Source organism: Arachis ipaensis, chromosome B6 (assembly GCF_059453495.1).
Source record: "Arachis ipaensis isolate K30076 ecotype BB chromosome B6, ASM5945349v1, whole genome shotgun sequence".
NCBI classification, from domain to species: Eukaryota; Viridiplantae; Streptophyta; class Magnoliopsida; order Fabales; family Fabaceae; genus Arachis; species Arachis ipaensis.
The window spans coordinates 89,543,405-89,559,412 of NC_142441.1; the positions used below are offsets into that span (position 1 = coordinate 89,543,405).

General features: G+C 39.2%; 1 non-coding gene across 1 annotated transcript; it reads right to left on the reverse strand.

The window, feature by feature from the left end:
* Positions 1-745: 745 nt before the first annotated feature.
* On the reverse strand, positions 746-853 carry LOC148561704 (small nucleolar RNA R71). Its single transcript, XR_015887182.1, has one exon. It is a non-coding gene; the product is annotated as a small nucleolar RNA R71 (small nucleolar RNA).
* Positions 854-16,008: the final 15,155 nt, after the last annotated feature.

Below are 16,008 nucleotides of genomic sequence, written 5' to 3' on the forward strand. Positions count from 1 at the left end.
TCGAAAATTCTTCCCCTCTTCTCACATCCTTCTATTTAAAGGACTAACACTCCTCCTCAAGGTACAATTCGAACTCCCTCCTTCTTTATATGTTTGAATTCTCTTCCATCTACCTCCTCCTTCTATTCTTCTCCTCTGACACCTCAAGGAATCTCTATACTGTGACATAGAGGATTCCCTATGTTCTTGTTCTCTTCTCTTTCATATGAGCAGAAGCAAAGATAAAGGCATACTTGTTCAAGCTGATCCTAAACCTGAAAGGACCTTGAAGAGAAAGCTAAGAGAAGTTAAAGCACAATTCTCTTTAGAGGTCCTAATAGAGCTCTTCAAGGAAGACGAAACCATGGCAGCCGAAGACAACAATGCCAACAATGCAAGGAAGGTTCTTGGTGACTTTACTGCACCTACTCCCGACTTCTATGGGAGAAGCATCTCAATCCCTGCCATTGGAGCAAACAACTTTGAGCTTAAGCCTCAATTAGTTTCTCTAATGCAACAGAATTGCAAGTTTCATGGACTTCCATTGGAAGATCCTCATCAGTTCTTAGCTGAATTCTTGCAAATCTGTGACACTGTCAAGACCAATGGGGTTGACCCTGAAGTCTACAAACTTATGCTTTTTCCTTTTGCTGTAAGAGACAGAGCTAGGACATGGTTGGATTCACAACCCAAAGAAAGCCTGATCTCTTGGGAAAAGCTAGTCAATTCCTTCTTGGCAAAGTTCTTTCCACCTCAAAAATTGAGCAAGCTTAGAGTGGAAGTCCAAACCTTTAGACCGAAGGATGGTGAGTCCCTCTATGAAGCTTGGGAGAGATACAAGCAATTGATCAGAAGGTGCCCTTCTGACATGCTTTCAGAATGGAGCATCATAGGAATCTTCTATGATAGTCTGTCTGAACTATCCAAGATGTCATTGGATAGCTCTGCTGGAGGATCTCTTCATCTGAAGAAGACGCCTGCCGAAGCTCAAGAACTCATTGAAATAGTTGCAAATAACCAATTCATGTACACCTCTGAAAGGAATCCTATGAATAATGGGTCAACTCAGAAGAAAGGAGTTCTTGAGATTGATACTCTGAATGCCATATTGGCTCAGAATAAAATATTGACCCAACAAGTCAATATGATTTTTCAGAGTCTGTCTGAAATGCAAGCAGCAACAAGCAGTACTAAGGAAGCTTCCTCTGAAGAAGAAGCCTATGATCCTGAGAACCCATCAATGGAAGAGGTGAATTACATGGGAGAATCCTATGGAAACACCTATAATCCTTCATGGAGAAATCACCCAAATCTCTCATGGAAGGATCAACAGAGACCTCAACAAGGTTTCAACAACAACAATGGTGAAAGAAACAGGTTTAGCAATGGCAAGCCTTTTCCATCATCTTCTCAGCAACAGACAGAGAATTCTAAGCAAGGCCACTCTGACTTAGCAACCATTGTCTCTGATCTAATCAAAACCACTCAAAGTTTCATGACTGAAACAAGGTCCTCCATTAGAAATTTGGAGGCACAAGTGGGTCAGCTGAGTAAGAAAATTACTGAAATCCTTCCCAGTACTCTCCCAAGCAATACAGAAGAGAATCCAAAGAGAGAGTGCAAGGCCATAAACACGTCTCACATGGCCGAACCTGGAGAGGAGGAAGAGGCAGTAATCTCCACTGAGGAAGACCTCAATGGACGCCCACTGGCCTCCAAGGAGTTCCCTAATGAGGAACCATGGGAATCTGAGGCTCACACTGAGACCATAGAGATTCCATTGAATTTACTTCTGCCATTCATGAGTTCTGATGAGTATTCTTCCTTTGAAGAGGATGAAGATGTTACAGAAGAGCAAGTTGCTAAGTACCTTAGAGCAATCATGAAGCTAAATGCCAAGTTGTTTAGTAATGAGACTTGGGAGGATGAACCTCCATTGCTCTTCAAAGAACTAGATGACTTGACTAGGCAGAGATTACCTCTGAAGAGACAAAATCCTGGAAAGTTCTCAATACGTTGTACCATAGGCACTATGACCTTTGAGAAGGCTCTGTGTGACCTAGGGTCAAGCATAAACCTCATGCCTCTCTCTATAATAGAGAAGCTAGGGATCATTGATGTACAAGCTGCAAGAATCTCACTGGAGATGGCAGACAATTCAAAGAAACAAGCTTATGGACTTGTAGAGGATGTCTTGGTAAAGGTTGAAGGCCACTACATCCCTGCTGACTTCATAATCCTAGAGACTGGGAAGTGTATGGATGAATCCATCATCCTTGGCAGACCCTTCCTAGCCACAGCAAAAGCTATGATTGATGTTGACAGAGGAGAATTGACCATTCAAGTGAATGGAGACTCCCTTGTGTTTAAAGCTCAAGGATATCTCTCTGTCACCATGGAGAGGAAGCATGAATAGCTTCTCTCAATACAGAGTCAAATAGAGCCCCCACAGTCAAACTCTAAGTTTGGTGTTGGGAGGCCACAGCCAAACTTTAAGTTTGGTATTGAACCCCCACATTCAAACTCTAAGTTTGGTGTTGGGAGGTTCCAACATTGCTCTGAACATCTGTGAGGCTCCATGAGAGCCACTGTCAAGCTATTGACATTAAAGAAGCACTTGTTGGGAGGTAACCCAATCTTTAACTTATCTATGTTAAATTTCTATTTTCTTTTTCTATTTTATGTTTTCTGTAGGTTGATGATCATGTGAAGTCACAAAAATAATTGAAAAAGCAAAAACAAAAACAGAATGAAAAATAGAACACCCTGGAGGAGATAGTTACTGGCGTTTAAACGCCAGTAAAGGTAGCAGAATGGGCGTTAAACGCCCAGTCTGGCACCATTCTGGGCGTTTAATGCCAGAAAAGGGCACCAGACTGGCGTTTAACGCCAGGATTAGCAGAAAGGGGCATTTTGCACGCCACTTGGTGCAGGGATGAGATATCCTTGACACCTCAGGATCTGTGGACCCTACAGGACCCCCACCTACCCCACCTCTCTCTCACTTCTTAACCCATTCACCAATCACCTCAATACCTCTTCCCCAAAAACCCCTCACCTATCAAATTCCACCATTCTCTTCACCACTCACATCTATCCTTCACAAAATATACACACTACTTCTCCCCCTTGGCCGAAACATTAAGCCCACTCCATCTCCTCTATTTCTTCTTCTACTCTCTTCTTTTCTTTTGCTCAAGGACGAGCAACCTTCTAAGTTTGGTGTGGTAAAAGCTAAAGCTTTTTTTATTTTTCCATAACCATTTATGGCACCAAAGGCCGGAGAAACCTCTAGAAAGAGGAAAGGGAAGGCAAAAGCTTCCACCTCTGAGTCATGGGAGATGGAGAGATTCCTCTCAAGGGTGAATCAAGACCACTTCTATGAAGTTGTGGCCAAGAAGAAAGTGATCCCCGAGGTCCCTTTTAAGCTCAAAAAGGGCGAATATCCGGAGATCCGACATGAGATCCGAAGAAGAGGTTGGAAAGTTCTCACGAACCCCATTCAACATGTCGGAATCTTAATGGTTCAAGAGTTCTATACCAATGCATGGATCACAAAGAACCATGATCAAAGTGTGAACCTGGACCCTAAGAATTGGCGTACAATGGTCCGAGGGAAATACTTAGATTTTAGTCCGGAAAATGTAAGGTTGGCATTCAACTTGCCGATGATGCAAGGAGATGCACACCCATACACTAGAAGGGTCAACTTTGATCAAAGGTTGGACCAAGTCCTCATGGACATATGTGAAGAGGGCGCTCAATGGAAGAGAGATTCAAGAGGGAAGCCGGTTCAACTAAGAAGGCATGACCTCAAGCCCGTGGCTAGGTGATGGTTGGAGTTCATCCAACACTCAATCATTCCCACTAGCAACCGGTCCGAAGCTACAATAGACCGGGCTATCATGATACATAGCATCATGATTGGAGAGGAAGTGGAAGTTCATGAGGTTATATCCCAAGAAATCTGCAAGGTGGCGGACAAGTCCTCTCCTTTGGCAAGGTTAGCCTTCCTTCATCTCATTTGTCACCTTTACAATTCGGTTGGAATTGACATAGAGGGAGACATTCTCACTGATGAGGACAAACCCATCACTAAGAAAAGGATGGAGAAAACAAGAGAACCTCATCAAGAGAATGAGGAAATTCCTCATCATGAAATCCCTGAGGTGCCTCAAGGGATGCATCTTCCTCCACACAACTATTGGGAGCAAATCAACACCTCCTTAGGAGAATTAAGTTCCAACATGGGACAACTAAGGGTGGAGCACCAAGAGCATTCCATCCTCCTCTATGAAATTAGAGAAGATCAAAGAACCATGAGAGAGGAGCAACAAAGTTAAGGAAGAGACATTGAGGAGCTCAAGCACTCCATAAGATCTTCAAGAGGAAGAACAAGCCGCCATCACTAAGGTGGACCCATTCTTTAACTTCCTTGTTCTTTATTTTCTTGTTTTTCAAAAATTATGCTTTATGTTTATATATGATTGTGTCTTTATTACATGATCATTAGTGTCTATGCCTTAAAGCTATGAAAATGAATCCATCACCTTTTCTTAAATGAAAAATGTTTTCAATTGAAAATTAAAAAGAAGTGCATGAATTTCAAATTTTAAAACAGTTTAATTATTTTGATGTGGCGGCAATACTATTGTCTATCTGAATGAATGCTTGAACAGTGCATATTTTTGAATTTGATTGTTTATGAATGTTAAAATTGTTGGCTCTTGAAAGAATGAAAGGAAAAAGAGAAATGTTATCTGATGATCTGAAAAATCATAAAATTGATTCTTGAAGCAAGAAAAAGCAGTGAAAAGCTTGCAGCAAAAAAAAAAGAAGAGAGAAAAGAAAAAAAGAAAAGCAAGCAGAAAAAGCCAATACCCCTTTAAACTAAAAGGCAAGGGTGATAAAAAAGATCCAAGGCATTGAGCATCAGTGGATAGGAGGGCCCACAGGAATAAAATCCTGGCCTAAGCGGGTAAACCAAGCTGTCCCTAACCATGTGCTTATGGCGTGAAGGTGTCAAGTGAAAACTTGAGACTGAGCAGTTAAAGTCGAGGTCCAAAGCAAAAAGAAGTGTGTGCTTAAGAACCCTGGACACCTCTAATTGGGGACTCTAGCAAAGCTGAGTCACAAACTGAAAAGGTTCACCCAGTTATGTGTCTGTGGCATTTATGTATCCGGTGGTAATACTGGAAAACAAAGTGCTTAGGGCCACGACCAAGACTCATAAAGTAGCTGTGTTCGAGAATCAACATACTTAACTAGGAGAATCAATAACACTATCTGGATTCTGAGTTCCTATAGATGCCAATCATTCTGAACTTCAAGGGATAAAGTGAGATGCCAAAACTCTTCAGAACCAAAAAGCTAAAAGCCCTGCTCATCTAATTAATACTGATCTTCATAGATGTTTTTGGAATTCATTGTAAATTCTCTTCTTTTTATCCTATTTGATTTTTAGTTGCTTGGGGACAAGCAACACTTTAAGTTTGGTGTTGTGATGAGCGGATAATTTATACGCTTTTTGGCATTGTTTTTAGTATGTTTTTAGTATATTTTAGTTAGTTTTTATTATGTTTTTATTAGTTTTTATTTAAAAATCATATTTCTAGACTTTACTATGAGTTTGTGTATTTTTCTGTGATTTCAGGTATTTTCTGGCTGAAATTGAGGGACCTGAGCAAAAATCTGATTCAGAGGCTGAAAAAGGACTGCAGATGCTGTTGGATTCTGACCTCCCTGCACTCAAAGTAAATTTTCTGGAGCTACAGAAGCCCAATTGGCGCCTTCTCAATTGCGTTGGAAAGTAGACATCCTGGGCTTTCCAGTAATATATAATACTCCATACTTTGACCGAGATTTGATGGCCCAAACAAGCATTCCAAGTCAGCTTAAGAATTCTGGTGTTTAACTCCAAAACTGGCACAAAAGCTGGAGTTAAACGCCCAAACTGGCACAAAAGCTGGCGTTTAACACCAAGAAAAGTCTCTACACATGGAAGCTTCAATGCTCAGTCCAAGCACACACCAAGTGGGCCCGGAAGAAGATTTTTGCATTAATTACCTATTTCTGTAACCCTAGGCTTCTAGTTTTCTATAAATAGGACCTTTTGCTATTGTATTTTCATCTTTTACTCATACTTTCACAGACCTTTTCGCGTTTGGGGGCTGGCCTCATGGCCATCCCTAAACCTTGTTCTTATGTATTCTCAACGGTGGAGTTTTTATACACCATAGATTAAGGTGTGGAGCTCTGCTGTTCTTCATGAATTAATACAAGTACTACTGTTTTTCTATTCAATTCACGCCTACTTCTTCTCTAAGATATTCATTCGTTCTTCAACTTGATGAATGTGATGATCCATGACACTCATCATCATTCTCACCTATGAACTTGTGCCTGACAACCACCTCTGTTCTACTAGCAATGGCTTGAATGCGTATCTCTTGGGTTTCTAATCTAAGATTGGAACCTTCGTGGTATAGGCTAGAATTATTGGCGGCCATTCCTGAGATCCGGAAAGTCTAAACCTTGTCTGTGGTATTCCGAGTAGCATCTGGGAAGGGATGACTGTGACGAGCTTCAAACTCGCGATTGTGGGGCGTGTGACAGACGCAAAAGGATCAATGGATCCTATTCCGACATGATCGAGAACCGACAGCTGATTAGCCGATGTTGTGACAGAGCATCAGGACCATTTTCACTGAGAGGACGGGATGTAGCCATTGACAACGGTGATGCCCAACATAAAGCTTGCCATGGAAAGGAGTATGAATGATTGGAAGAAGGCAATAGGAAAGCAGAGGTTCAAGGGGAACAAAGCATCTTCATACGCTTATTTGAAATCCACCAATGAATTACATAAGTATCTCTATCTTTATTTTATGTTTATTTTCATCACCTTAAACTCCATAACCATTTGAATCTGCCTGACTGAGATTTACAAGATGACCATAGATTGCTTCAAGCCGACAATCTCCGTGGGATCGACCCTTACTCACGTAAGGTTTATTACTTAGATGACCCAGTGCACTTGCTGGTTAGTTGTGCGGAATTGTGACAAAGTGTGATTCACGTTTGAGAGCTCCAAGTCTTTGGCGCCATTGTTGATGATCACAATTTCGTGCACCAATAACTAAAAGAGAGCTCCTTAATTAAGTTAAATTCCTATCTATTTATACACTCACCAATTCTGGCTCAGAGTACTTGGAGTGAGCTTTTTGGCATGTGAAGAAGTGGATCAGAATGGCACTTGGTTGATGCTCCCCGGGAAACGTTGCGTTCTCTAAGTGAGCAGCAACGTTCATTCATCCACGCGTGCGCGTCGCTGACGCGTGCGCGTTCTTTTTGCAATTTTGCTCATCGACGCGTACACGTCATGTACGCGTACGCGTCATTGATAGCGTTAACTTAGTGATCGCTACGTTGACTTAGTGAGCACTGCCCACGCGTGCGCGTCCTCTACGCGTGCGCGCGGGTAGCAAAATTTTCATTCTATGCTTCAGCGCCAGTCACGCGTGTGCATGCTTTATCTCAGATGCACCATCGACGCGTGCGCGTCATGCACGCATGCGCGTTGATTGAAGAATTTTGCCTCCAACTTTAAATCTTGCCCGAAAATGTTGAGTGAGTTAACGTAGCGCTCTCTTAGAAAACGAGCGCCAGAAATACCCACGCGTACGCGTCATGCACGCGTACGCGTGGATCTTTGAAAATTGCATCCTGACGTGTAAGCGTTCCGTACGCGTGCGCGTCGCAAGTGAGCATGGCGTTCATTATTTGAACGTAGTGTTATACTGCAGTGCTCTTAGTGTCAATCCTTCATAGAAGTTTTGGAGTCTGTCCCATTCGCTGAACATCTCTGGTGGGCACTTCCTGATTAAGGTCTTATATCTCTCCCAGGCATTATATAGTGACTCTCCATCTATTTGAGTGAATGTTTGTACCTCTATCTTCAGTCTAATGATTCTTTGGGGTGGATAAAACATGGCTAGAAATTTGCTCACTAGATCTTCCCAGTTGTTGATGCTCTCCTTGGGGAATGTCTCTAGCCATTGAGATGCTTTATCCTTCAAGGAGAATGGAAACAACAGTAGCTTGTATATATCCGGATGTACACTATCTGTTTTAACTATTCCACAAATCTTGAAGAATACAGATAAGTGTTGGTTTGGATCTTCGAGTGGACCACCTCCATAGGAACAATTGTTTTGCACTAGAGTAATAAGTTGGGGCTTCAACTCAAAGTTGTTTGGATGAACATTAGGGGTGAGTATGCTGCTCCCACAGTTCCTTGGATTAGGAATGGTATAAGAGGCCAACACCCTCCTTGCAGGTTGAGCATTGTTGGTTACTTCTTCCTCATCCTCCATGACTTGCACAATCACAAACAACCCAAATGGAAACTGGACATTCTAATACTAGAATGTAGTTAGAGGGTTAGGTGACACGACGTGTCAAACAGTTAATATGCTTAAAAGAAAACAAAAGAAAATTGCTTAATCTAGATTATCACCCTACTTAATCATTGTCAATCTAAATCAATCAGTGGCAATGGCACCAAAAACTTGATGAGGGAAAAATGATTCAACACAAACTCACCGGCAAGTGTACCGAGTCGCATCAAGTAGTAATAACTCACAAGAGTGAGGTCGATCCCACAGGGATTGATGGATTGAGCAACTTTAGTATGGTGATGAATTTAGTTAAGCGAATAGTTGATGATTTGGGTTGAAATTTGATTAACAGAAGAGAAATTGCAAGAAGGTAAAATACAGAAAGTAAATTAGGCAGAATCTTAAACTGCGGAAGGGGTAAATTGCAGAAAGAAGTAAATTGCAGAAACTTAAAGTGCAAGAAATTTAAAAGAGCTGAAACTTAAATTGCAAGAAAGGTAAATAGCTGAAACTTAAAGTGTAAGTAATTTAAATTGCTGAATCTAAATTTCCAGGAAACTTAAATTGCATGAAGAATAAAAAGAATTGAGTAATGGGAATCAAAATAGATCTGAAACATGTAAAGTGCATTAAATTGAAGAGCTCTCAGATAAAGAAATTCAGAAAATAACTCAATTCAATACCGAGACAGATAAGTAAAATTTCAGAAGAATTGAAGCAGAAGAAATCCTAAAATGGAAATTGACAAGTGCAATGAAACAGAAAGAAGATTTAGATCTCAATTACTCTCTTAACAAAATAGAAAAGAAATTTGCACAAGAAAGAAAAACAAGAAAGTAAACTATGATCAGATCCTCAATTCAGAAAACTATCTAAGGAAAAAGTGAAAGAAAACCTCAAGATGAAGGAATTCAAATGAATTCTTCAATCCGAAGTCAAAATCCAGAACAGAAAAGAGAAGTTGCAGAAGAAAAGAAAACAAAATGGAAAGGAAAAAACAGATCCGATCTCCAATTCTAAAATTTTAAAATGAAAACTAAAAGAGAGCTCCTTAATTAAGTCAAATTCCTATCTATTTATACACTCTCCAATTCTGGCTCTGAGTACTTGGAGTGGGCTTTTTGGCCTGTGAAGAAGTGGATCAGAATGGAACTTGGTTGTTGCTCCCAGGGAAATGTTACATTCTCTAAGTGAGCACAGCGTTCATTCATCCACGCGTGCACGTTGCTGACGCGTGCGCGTCCTTTTTGCAATTTTGCTCATCGACGCGTACGCGTCATGTACGCATATGCGTCATTGATAGCGTTAACTTAGTGAGCACAAAGTTGACTTAGTGAGGGCTGCCCATGCGTGCACGTCCTCTGCGCGTGCACGCGGGTAGCAAAATTTTCATTCCATGCTTCAGCGCCAGTCACGCGTGCGCATGCTTTGTCTTTGATGACCATCGATGCGTGCGCGTCATGCACACGTGCACGTCGATTGAAGAATTTTGCCTCCAACTTTGAATCTTGCCCGAAAATGCTGAGTGAGTTAACGTAGCGCTCTCTTTGAAAACGAGCCCCAAACACACCCACGCGTATGCGTCATGCATGCGTACGCGTGGATCTTCGAAAATTGCCTCCTTACGCGTAAGCGTCCCATACACGTGTGCGTCGCAAGTGAGCATGGCGTTCATTATTTGAACGTAGCGTTATACTGCAGTGCTTCTCCTTTTCTTCTTTTTCTCACCTAAAATCAACCAAACAAGCAATCAAAGTCTCACCAAAATCACAAGAATTTGCATCAATCATAATAATCATTTAATTCTTGCATAAATCTCATGATTTTGTATAAAATAAATGATGTTTGGTTGAATCAACATAATCATGAAATTTCACTCCAACTACTTACTTATTGTGAAAGAAAGTGCATAAAACCAAATAAAAGCAAGTAAAAATGCCAGTGAAACTAGCATAAGATGACTTATCATCACCTCTCCCTCTTTTTAAATTTTCACTTCTTATTTGTCTCATCTTTTATTTTCTTTTGTTTATTACATTTGCATGCTTTCATTCATTGCATTGTAACATTGTTTGTGTAGTTTGTTCTTATTTTCTTTTGTAAGTTTGTTATTTTAATATTGGTGTTGAATTTTTCTACGCAACTATTGAGAATTTCTTGGATCATTTTGGTGCTTCTTAACTTGTTTGATATTGATTGGGTGATAAAATTTTTAGGTCAATGCTTAATCTTTGATGACTCTTGCATCCTTTGTGCATTGATATGAACTCATATTATCTTTCACGACCCACTCTTTCCTATTCGAACTTGATGCTTCTGAGTGTTCTCTTTATGCCATTTGCTTGTGCTATGATTTTACTCTTACATAAAGTGTTAGTTGATATGGCCTTTGCTTATATTGCTCTCTCACTTACATGTTGTAGCTACCATGTAGTTGAGAACCCTACTCTTATTTGGCATTAGCCCCCGCCTATGTTCTATTTGCTTTGATATCTTTATTTTTGGGCATAATCTTCTTTCTTTTTCTCTCCTTTTAGGCTGGCCACCAAGAGGGGAATGGAAAAGCTTTTAAATAGGGTAACAAGCAAGTCCCTCCGCACAACCTTTTGAAGGAGCTCATCAGTTGTAGCAACCCATCTACCTTACTCTTCTTTGCATGCACCGAGGATGGTGCAATCTTTAAGTGTGTGGAGGTTGAGGACCGACCTCCGTGGGTAACTACTTCCTTTTCCAACACCAATTTTTAATCATCTTTGTTAGTTAGTCATTGCATTGCATGATAAATTGCATGATAGTTAGAATTTGTACATATTCTACCCATTTTTATGTTAGGACTACTTGGTTAAAGTGATGATTTCCTTTCCAAGAAAACTGTTTTAGGGAACTCTACCAATTTGAATAAATTTTTTTTTGTGTTGAACTTGCTTGAAGGAATTAATTTTGGAACATGATTTTTGAGCTAAGAACATATAAGCATGTGAGTTTTGAGCCCAATTGTGTGCATTATTCTCCTTCTATGATTGTAATCTTTGATTTGTTTGATTTTCTATGTCCATTATTCTATGTATACATACATTTATATGATTGAGGCCCTCATTTCAAATAGCTCACTTACCCAAATAGCCTTACCCTTTTATCCACCTTTGTTAGCCAATTTTGAGCCTATGCTAAACCCCTCTTGTTCTTAATTTTAGCACATCACTACCCCTAAGTAAAAAATAATAAATGTCCTTAATTTGGATCTTTGATTAGCTTAGACTAGTGAGAGTGTTTATCATTCAAGTTTGGGAAAATTAGGAACATTGGGTGAGATAAAAGTGTGTTTTTGTATTTTGTTGAAGATCTTGGGAATTCGGTACATACTCATGCATTAAATATGTAAAATCATATACATTGATACATTTGTATATACTTTATTGAAAAAAATGAAAAAAATAAAAAGAAAAAATATACAAAAGAAAAGAAAAAGAAAAAAAGAAAAGCAATAAAAAGGGGACAAAAATGCCCCAAAGCAAAGTAATAATAACAAAGCATATTGAATGTGAATTGAAGAGAATACATGAGTATGTGAAAAAAAGTTAGAATCATGGGTAGCTAGGTGGTGTATTAGAATTGTATAGGTTGTTATATGTGTTTGGTGAGAGCTTAGGTTAATCAAAGATGCAAATTTCAAACTCACTTAACCATATGCATCCTTACCTTTACCCTAGCCCCATTACAACCTATGAATAAGTCCTCATGATAAATGTATGCATGCATTGAATAATTGTTGATTGTTAGATGAAAAACAAATCTTGAAAATCATGATTAAAGGAGAATTGAGTGAATCAACCCTATACACTTGAGCGACTAGAGCGGATACACTTCCGGTGAGGGTTCGATGCTCAATTCCTTATTCCCGGCTTTTATGAGCGTTCTTCTTGCAAGTTTGTTTATACTTCATTTTGATATTTAAATTGGTGGGATTCATGAATCATCATACTACGTTAGCCCTACATGTTCATATGTGCTCTTGGAGATTGATTTAATTTTAACCAAGTTGGTAGCACTATTTTGCATTTAGGTGCATACATGTAGATAGGTGCACATCGTTTAATTGCATTGAATAAATGTTCATACCCCATTTCTTGCCTTCCTTGGTTTAGCATGAGGACATGCTTAGCTTAAGTGTGGGGAGATTTGATAAACCCAATTTTGTGGTTTATCTTGTGTTAAATTCAGGAGATTTTATCAACATATCTCATATTTATTCAATGAAATAGCATGGCTTTGTGAATTTCTCCTAATTTGTGCTTAAGAGTGAAAACATGGTTTTTAGGCCTTAAAATGGCTAATTTTAATTCACTTTAATTCCATTCGATGCCTTGATATGTTTGTTAAGTGATTTCAGGTTTAAAAGGCGAAGATTGGGTTGAAGAAATGAAGAAAAAGCATGCAAAAATGGAGAATTCATGAAGAAATGGGATTTTGGTAATCTGCCAGCGATGCATGTATGTGGCCCAAACTTGCACGTGGGAAGGAAATCTGCCAGTGACGTGTGTACGTGAGCCACGCCGTGCGTGGGAAGGAAATCTGTCAGCGATGCGTACGCGTGACCCAAGCATACGCTTGACAAGCAACACGTGACCTCATTAAAGGCAACACGCTGGGGGTGATTTCTGAGCTGAAGGATGTCCAAATTCAACTCATTTCTAATGCTTTTGAACCCAAGAACTGTAAAGGAATGGCGGGGTAGTCATAGTTTAGTTTTCATCATCTTTTAGGTTAGAATTTTAGAGAGAGAAGCTCCCCCTTCTCTCAAGAATTTAAGGTAGTTTATGTCAAATTTTCTTAAATGTTCATACCCCATTTCTTGCCTTCCTTGGTTTAGCATGAGGACATGCTTAGCTTAAGTGTGGGGAGGTTGATAAATCCAATTTTGTGGTTTATCTTGTGTAAAATTCAGGGGATTTTATCAGCTTATCTCACATTTATTCAATGAAATAGCATGGCTTTGTGAATTTCTCCTAATTTGTGCTTAAGAGTGAAAACATGCTTTTTAGGCCTTAAAATGTCTAATTTTAATTCACTTTAATTCCATTCGATGCCTTGATATGTTTGTTAAGTGATTTCAGGTTTAAAAGGCAAATATTGGGTTGAAGAAATGAAGAAAAAGCATGCAAAAATGGAGAATTCATGAAGAAATGGGATTTTGGTAATCTGCGAGCGACGCATGTATGTGGCCCATGCGTGCATGTGGGAAGGAAATTTGCCAGTGACGTGTGTACGTGAGCTACGCGTGTGCGTGGAAAGGAAATCTGTCAGCGACGCGTACGCGTGACTGATAAGAGGACTTTTGATGGTTTAGAATTTCACAAATGAAATCCCGTTGCAAGTATAGTTTCTAAACCAACAAATAATGCTTTCATACAAAAGTTTGTTTGTCACAAGTACAAACCCCTAAAATCTATAAACAGAAGTATTTAAACCTCGGGTCGTTCTCCCTAGGAATTACAATAAAGTGTCTTGTTATTGGTTATGAGTTGTATTTTGGGGTTTTGAGGTTCTAGACAAGAAACGTAAATGACAAGGAAAATAAACTAACAACTAACAAAGCTCTTGGCAAGGTATGATAACTAGAAGTCCTATCCTAGTTATCCTCCTCAATTGTGATCACAAATTGTCCATTGCTACCACTTAGTTAACCTCTAACCTTGGAAGAAAGTCAAGTGGATGAATTAACTAGATTCCACAAGTCCTAGCCAACTCCCAAGGGAAAGACTAGCTTTAGTGGTATCCAAACTAATTAGCAACTTCTAATTATCAATCAACAAAGGAATTAGATAACTCAAGCGTTACTAATTACTCCACCTAAGCCAAGAGGATAAATTTCTATACTAAAACCCAACCAAGAATTTCATCGAATACTTGGAAGGCATAAAATGAAAGCATATTAAATGGATAAAACAATAAAATCTAACAACAATTATTGTAAGAAATCAATAGCAACAATCAAAAGAAACACAATTATTATGAAATACTTCAACTTGAATTGAAAGAAAATAGAATAAACAAAAGTAGATCTACAAACAAAGTAGAGGAAATTATAACAAACAATAAAAGAATGATGAATGTAACAATAAAGAATTAAGAAGAAGAAGTAAAAGAGGGCATGAATTAAAACCTAGATCTAAGAACTAAACCTAACCCTAATCCTAATCCTAGAGAGAACAGAGAGCTTCTCTCTCTAAAACTAAAACTAGAACCTAGCCTAATGTGTGTGTATGAATCTCCTCTCATTCCCCTTCATTCCTTGGTCTTTTTAGCCTTTTTCCGCCGAAAACTCAGCTCCAAATGGGGTTGGAAACCCTCCAAAATCGCCAGGCACGTGTTTGACTAAAGGAATCACGTGCGGCCTTCAGGGTTATTAGTTACGTTCATTAATTCTATGTTGTTTAGCAGACTGTGAGCAGAATACAAGGAAGCAGTAATTAGAAAACACAGATAAGTAAAGAAGATAGAGAAAACAGATAGCAGAACACAAATAGAAGAATACAAGAAAATATCACAAGCGCAGAGAATGGAATACAAACAAGGAAAGCATACATTCATACCACAAACATAACAAAGGAAATGCGCAACCAAGTATGATGCATGTCTAGCCCTAGTGCAGGTAATGAGCTCATCTGTCGGTTACTAACCCGCTCCCGACGTTATCCAGCAACCTCTGTCTGGATAAGGCTTTCCTATTGGCTATACCCCTGTGTACAGGAAATAACCCCTCTGCCACCACAGGGTCCACTGCACGCAGGAAATAACACATCTGCCACTGCAGGGATGTACGCCGACACACCTTCTGTATACAGGAAATAACCCCTCTGCCACTACAGAAATGGAACAGGTGGTCACGGTACTTCTGTAGCAGGAAATAACCCCTCTGCCTTACAGAAATAAAATATGGATCTGTACCGTAGGAAAGCGTTCTCAGTGATCACACCATTATCTATCTGACTGCCTCACTGCAGCAGATGATCATACAAGTATATATGGAGTTGCCTTAACGCAACAAATGAATAAACACATCTCTTGGGTTACCTCAAGCAACAAATAAATATCTCTTGGGTTGCCTCAAGCAACAAATCATCACATAATCATTCTCATTATTCATCATTATTTTCACATTCTTATGCAGTACCTCTTTCTTTCTCTGTTCAATCATACTGTACAAACTTTATATCTTTCACTTTTACAACATCTTAATTCAAACCATTTCTCTTTATCACATTACTCTTTTCTTTTTGTCTTTTTACTTTGCTCTGATTACTCTTTTCTCTGTATCCCTTTATTCTGCTCTAGTTACTCTGTTCTCTGTGTTTCTTTACTCTGCTCTGATTTCTCTGTTTAACGTATGTATTTAAAGCTTATGTAAATTTCGGTATGAATAGTTAGTCTGTCCCAAGTATAGGTTCATTAAGTCTATACTGAAACAGTTTAACTTTTCATATAATACCTAACCCTATTCGCAATTCCAGGACTAACTATGTTGCCCTAGTTCGTTCACTAGTCTCTGTCTGTTTTTCTGTCATTAAAACTTTACAGATTTTTTCTTCGATTTTTATCTTTTCTTCAACTTTTTATCTTTTATTTATCT